Consider the following 7,316-nt stretch of genomic DNA (forward strand, 5'->3'; position numbering starts at 1 on the left):
CTTCAATGAATATTCAGGACTGATTTCCTTTAGGATGGACTGGTTGGATCCCCTTGCAGTCCAAGGGACTCTCAAGAGTCTTCTCCAACACCACAGTTCAAAAGCATCAGTTCTTTGGCACTCAGCTTTCTTTATGTTCCAATTCTCACATCCATACATGACCACTGGAAAAGCCATAGCTTTGACTAGACTGGCATTTGTTGGCAAGGTAATGTCTCTGCTTTTTAAGATGCTGCCTAGGTTAGTCATAGCTTTTCTTCCAAGTAAAGTTGCTGCCTTGTACAGGAGAGACATCCAGGGCCCGGAGAATTACATCATTCCTACCATGTGCGCCCCAGCAGGCTGCCGCTGCTCCAGGAAATCCCACTTCTCCTGGTCTATTGTGGGGCCCAAGAATCCAAGTTTAGAAGCTCTTCAAAGGTGAATGTCTAGTGCAGTCATGTTTGGGAACCCTTGGTGTAGGCAATTGTTTTATCCATTTACTTATTTCCACACACATACACCTCTTAATTCCGTTTTTCCTGCTCTTCCAGCTTCCTGGCTTTACACATACAACTTTCCTAGTTCCCTTTAGGCTGCATTTCTGGTTTGTTGTATTTTGCAACTTTGAAGCTTTGCCTGCTTTCTGGACACCAGCTCCAAAAAGTCCCCAGCTCCTGACTGAGCCAGTCTCTGGGAGGTTGAGGGGGATTCAGGCTGAACCAGTCTTCCTGTCCTTTCTGTCTGCATCCTCACCACTTCCAGTCTTTACTACTGGATCTATTAGCCAAGTCTTTACTACCAGACCAAAAAGACAGTGGGAACAATTATTCAGATAATTCAGACACTCATTCAAGCAAATATGATGATTGTATTTCTCTTGAATGTTGTGGATCATTGTTTTAATTCTCAGTTTCACTTTGTTTCTGGATCCCTGGCCTTTTTGTCCTGTGACTCTAGTTAAATTTGGTCCCAGTGGTAAATATTTATGATCTAATTGTTTCCTCCATTCATGTTGCACAGGGGGTATTTTCAGGGAAGAGGATCCATAGATAAATGAGAATTAACTTCAATCCTGGACAATATTAGAATTAAAGTGATCATGGCAGACCAACTCTCTCCATTTCACTTTCTGGAAGGGCCTCACTCTATTTTAGCCTTCTCCAACCCCCGACACACACAGTAGAAAGAAGCAAATTACCATTTATTAAACTCTAATTATCTTTCCCATTTTTCAATACCATTCTCTGTGTATGTGAGCAGCACATAAGCCTGTACTCCACTGTCATTAAATTAGCAATACATCTTGTTAGCATAGCATCCATATTTATAGACAGGGTTGAGTGATGCTGTTAGTGACATGGTACAAAGTTGAATGTCCTTTATAGAAGGTTGGGGACATGCCCTCATCCTGGAGCAATCCAGGCACACAGCAGATATAAGGGATTTGAGAGGCCTTAGCAAAGGCTTAGGCTGTTTTCAGACAGCTTCAAGCCTTCCGTGGGAATCTATAAAAGTTCAGGCAGAGACATCTCACTTTGGGAGTAAAGCCCATGCTTCTTTATTTGGGTATCACCAAGACTGGGAAGCTGACAGGAAATGACAGTGTCCTATTTATTGCTCACAGAACAACAGTTCAAAAAGTTCATTACAGGGCTTCTCTGGTGACACAGTGGAGAAGAATCCACCTGCCAATGCAGGGGACATGGGTCTCATCCCTGGTCCGGGAAGATGCCACATACTGCAGAACAGCTAAGTCCAGTGCCACAAGTACTGAAGCCTGCATGAGCCACAGCTAATGAGCCCCTGTGCTGCAAGTACAGAGGCCCATTGGCCTAGAGCCTGCGCTCTGCAACAAGAAAAGGCACCGCAATGAGCAGCCGATGTACCACAACTGGAGAGTAGACCCTGCTCTTCACAACTGGAGAAAGCCGACAAGTAGCAGTGAAGACCCAGCGCAGCCAAAAATAACTAACTAAATAAAAGTTTTAAAAAACGCATTACAGAACCTGTTCAAGCTGACTGGGCTTGGACCACTCCTCCTGACCCAGGATGTTCACTCTGGAGCGTCTGCCCGATCAAACTAGAATTCTCCTGTAATTGCCTCCTAAGCTAGGTTACCCTCAAGTGGCTGTCAGTGCTGTAATACATGACAAGCCAAGTCCTGTGTCTTATCAGTAGGGAGCGGTTAGCCGTGTACCTACTTATCTAGGGTTCATGGATAAAACTGGTCTGACGAATCTGGCTCAACAAACCCAGGTCTGTACAAAGTTCACAGACCTTAAAGTTTACAGACTTTAAAAAATCTATTTATTGTTATTTTTTTAAGGCTACTATCTTTTTAAAATTTTATTTATCAGCTGTACTGGTCTTCATTGTTCGACTAGGGCTTTTCCTAGATGTGGCGAGTGGGGCTTACTCTTTGTTGTGATGTAAACGTTTCTCATTGTAGTGGCTTCTCTTATTGTGAAGCATATGCCCTAGGTGTGGGCTCAGTGGTTGTGGGGAACGGGCTTAGTTGTCCCACCACATGTGGGATCTTCCTGAAGCAGGGATTGAACCCATGTCCCCTGCATTGGCAAGCAAAGTCTTAATCACTGGACCACCAGGGAAGGCCTATTATTATTATTCTTTTTAAATATTATTTATTTGGGTCCTAGCTATGGGATTCCCTGGTGGCTCAGACAGTAAAGAGTCTGCCTAAAATGCGGGAGACCCGAGTTCGATCCCTGGTTGGGAAGATCCCCCGGAGAAGGAAATGGCAACCCACTCCAGTATTCTTGCCTGGAAAATCGCATGGACGGAGGAGTCTGGTGAGCTATAGTCCATGGGGTCGCAAAGAGCTGGATGCGACTGGGTCCTAGCTGCCCCAAACAGGACTGTCAATCTTTGTTACATCGTATGAGACCTTTAAGTTGCGGTGTGTGGGATTTAGTTCCCTGACGAGGGATCAAACTCAGGCCACTATACTGGGAGCAGGGAGTCTTAACCACTGGACTACCAGGGAAGTGCCCAAAGTCTACCCTTTTTAATAATATAGAGCATCTCTTGCTAGAAATCCAAAGCACAGTCTCTTCCTTCCTGCTTCCCACTGCAAAACATTGCCCTGACTTCTGAAGAGTACGTAGATTTCCCAATCTGCACCTTTCAACCAAATGCTTCCCAAACAGGCACAAAGTGACCTGCCCACTCCTCAGGGTCCCACTCTGCCTCCCAAATTACATTGTACTTGCTAGGTGGTCCTTCCCACCTGAAGAAGCCACATGATTCACTGACTGCCTGTCTACCCTTCCTGGCCGCCTGCTCCTGCCAATTTCGGTAGCCTCTGGGGCACCTACCTGATGAGACCCATGTCTCCTACTTCTTATCTTATTCGTTTTTTATTAAACTTTTTCTGTTTTTTGTCATCTTTTGGCTGTGCCCTGAGGCATGTGGAATCTGTTCCCCAGCCCCTACCAGGGGTGGAACTGGCGCCCCCGGTATTGGAAGCATGCAGTCTTAACCACTGGACCACCAGGGAGGTCCCAACTCATTAGATTTAGAGTCTGGAACCCAGAAGGAACTGAAGGAAGAATTTACCCCAACATTTTCATTTAGCAGTCAGGTCTGTGGCACTGAGGCCAGGGCAGGGAGGGGGCTTAAAATAATCCAACCTCCCTTCCCCCAACCCCACCACAGACACCTGGCTTCCCTTCACCTATTGTTCAGCCAGGGCTGGCGGCTCCCCGCAGTGTAATCACCCTTGACGCATTAACAAGCTGTGCTCATTTGCATATCTAAATATCCCTGTACATAGAATACAGAGCCGAGTACATCTTCTTCTAGTGTGTACACAGGAAAAGGGCAGGGAGGAGGCAGACAGGAAAGGCAGATCACACACCCCTTCACCTGTCCTTCACCTGCTGGCCCATTTCTTTTTCAAACCAGCTCACTCTTTCCTTATTGAAAAACATTGACTGTTTTCCAGGCAAGAATATTGGAGTGGGTTGCCATTTCCTTCTCCGGGATCTTCCCAACCAGGGATCGAACTCAGGTCTCCTGCATTTCAGGCAGACTCTACTGTCTGAGCCACCAGGGAATCCCATAGCTAGGACCCAGTGCAGCCAAATAAATAATATTTAAAGACCAAGCATTGATAAACTTCATCTTGTATTTAATCCCTTTCCATTTGGAAAAGCTAAGATGCGTCCTGATTTTTAACTCTCTTATTTTCACCTTTCCTTCTCTGGCTCCAATTCTGGGAGGAGACCCCTCATCCCCATCTTTAATAAAACCAAACACCCTAGCCATCTACCTCCATCAGCTTTATGCAAATACATAAACACACCCATCATCATTCAGCATGCACAGAAACAGGAACTGTCTATCTATAGATCAGCTTGATTACAGTTCGTTTTTGAACAGCTTGAGAAGCGTGAAAAGTCACAGGCTGAAGATAAACCAGCCCTAAATCTTCATACAGATGATCGTGACACAGGTAGATCATTTATTCTAGAAGTGCCTGATGAGTCCCCAGGATCCAGACTACAGAATTCTTGTCAGTTTGTAAGACAGGGTATTGCTCTAATGATGTCTTCTAGGGAAGTGCCATCTTAATCATGGTTGTGGGGGCAAGGGGGACTTATCTCCATCCAGCTGCCAGCTTCCTCGGAAAACAGCCTCAAAACAACAGAACTCCAGAGCAGGAGGACCAGCCCTGAGAAATAGAGTGGCTGGGCAGGAAAGTCTAAACAGTTTGGGGACTTGCTCCCAGATTTGTCACTCATTCCATCCCGTCTACAAGCATTTATTTGCTCCTCTGCTCTGTGCATCATCCCCCACTAGTTCTGAACACATTTATTTTAACAAATGCTTGCTAAGTGCTAATCTTTGTTCTAACTGCTTTACGAACACAAACTCAGTTAATCCTCATCCCAATCCTATGAGGCAGATGCTATCATTATCTTCACTTAATAGGAAATGGAGGCACAGTGAGGTTAAGTAATGGTCTCAAGATTAATCCGTTCATAACCGTGGTACTTGGATTCGAACCCAGGTAGTGGAACTCCAGGCTGTGCTCTTAACCACTCTGGAGTTTCCGAGTAGCTGGAACAGTGAGAGGATGTAGTCATGACTGTCCGTTGCCTGCTTGTCTAGCATTCGTTCATCCTTCCTCTACCAACAGCATCTCAGTGCTGTGCTGTCCTTAGTCGCTCCGTCCTGTCTGACTCTTTGCGAGCCCATGGACTATAACCTGCCAGGCTCCTCTGTCCATAGGGAATCTCCAGGCAAGAATACAGGAGTGGGTTGCCATGTCCTCCTCCAGGGTCTCCCACATTGTAGGCAGATTCTTTCCCATCTGAGCCACCAGGGAAGCCCCAGAACACTGGAGTAGGCTGTCTATCTCTTATTCTCTTCCTAAATTCTCTTCTCCCCCAGGCGGTTGGGGTGGGTGTGGCCCCATCTACAGTTCCAGGGGGTGGGCCTTTATTTGTTTAGACTAATCAGCACATCTCATCTCCAGCCACCCTGATTGGTCAGGGACAGGCACATGGCCACCGAGAGGGGGTCATGGGGATTCTGACGGAGCTATCCAGAGACTGTCTCTTCTCGGTGATAGTGTAAGGTGAGGAGGATGAGCTGCTGGATAAGAGGAAGTGAGAATAGAACAACCGTGTGGAGTTCAAGAATGAGTGTGTGGAAGGCAGAGCAGAGAAACAAAGAGACAAATTAAGTCCTCAGTAAAAATATTTAAGCTGCTGGATCAGGCTGTGCCTGAAGCTGGTAAAGTTACCTCCAAACTTTTAGTTGCCTCACACATAGTAGGCTCTCAATAAATATTTGTTGACTACGTGAACTAAAATCCTTTTATTTATGCTGCTGCTGCTGCTAAGTCGCTTCACTCGTGTCCGACTCTGTGCGACCCCCTAGATGGCAGCCCATCAGGCTCCCCCATCCCTGGGATTCTCCAAGCAAGAATACTGGAGTAGGTTGCCATTTCCTTCTCCAATGCATGAAAGTGAAAAGTGAAAGTGAAGTTGCTCAGTCGTGTCCGACTCTTAGCGACCCCATGGACTGCAGCCTACCAGGCTCCTCCATCCATGGGATTTTCCAGGCAAGAGTACTGGAGTGGGTTGCCATTGCCTTCTCCCCTTTTATTTATAAGCCAGTTTAAATTGGGTTTCTGTCTTGGGTTTGGCTGCCAATTTATGGGCTTCTCTAAGCTGGGACTTTTTGAAAGTGACAACAGGATTTTTCAGGGTAAGTGAGCCCACACTCAAAACGAGACCTCCATGTAGAGTGTGATACATGTGTGTTCAGTCGCTTCAGTCTAGTCTGACTCTTTGTGACCCCATGAACTGTAGCCCACCAGGCTCCTCTGTCCATGGGATTTCCCAGCCAAGGATACTGGAGTGGGTTGCCATTTCCTTCTCCAGGGGATCTTCCCAACCCAGGGATCTAACCTGTGTCTCCTGCATTGGCAGGTGGATTCTTTACCACTGAGGCACCAGGGAAGCCCAGAGTGTGATACATATTTAGAAGCTATAAATGATCAAGCCTCACAGTGGTTCCTGCAGTGGTTCCCCAATCCCTAAGGAAGAGTGGTCCTCCTGGCCTGATATGGCTGCAAGGGGGATTCCTGGTCAGCCAGGATCCTCAGCCTGGGTTCCTGCTAGCTCAGGCCCAGCCTGCCTCTACCCTCTGGATCTTTATTATTAAAATCAAACACTTAGTTCTTTTTAAAAAAAATTATTTATTTGTCTGTGCCAGGTCTTCATTGCAGCATGAGGGATATTCAGTTGCCACATTCGAACTCCTAGTGTGGCATACAAGATCCAGTTCTCTGACCAGGGATGGAATCAAGGCCCCCTGCATTGGGAGCTCAGAGTCTTAGCCACTGGACCACCAGGGAAGTCCCAAGCATTTAGTTCTTTACTTGGTCAATGCTCAGACTGATAGAACTAGGTTGCTATCAGTCCTTGTCTGTGCAAGACTGTTCCTCTCTTTGCCTCCCTGAGCTGGGGCTGTGGGGTTTGCATTACTCTGCACCTAACTGAAGGACTCTGTGTTTGCCTTCATCTGCATTGTAGTCATCGGGAGAAGGGAGATGGAATTTTACAGCCCAATCTCCTCCAGGAGTTATTCTCTGAAAACCAATTTGTTTAATGCAGAATGATGGAAGGTGGTAAGGAAACTAACCTCCTCAAAATCAGAAGTTCGTGTCACATATTCAGTTAAAATATGAAGCTAAATCAACAGAAATGATATTTAATGTTTTATTCCACTAATCTGTCATGAACACTTCCCTGATAGCTCAGTTGGTAAAGAATCTGCCTGCAATGCAGGAGACCCCGGTT

This window comes from Bos mutus, chromosome 19 (genome assembly GCF_027580195.1).
Source record: "Bos mutus isolate GX-2022 chromosome 19, NWIPB_WYAK_1.1, whole genome shotgun sequence".
Classification (NCBI taxonomy): Eukaryota; Metazoa; Chordata; class Mammalia; order Artiodactyla; family Bovidae; genus Bos; species Bos mutus.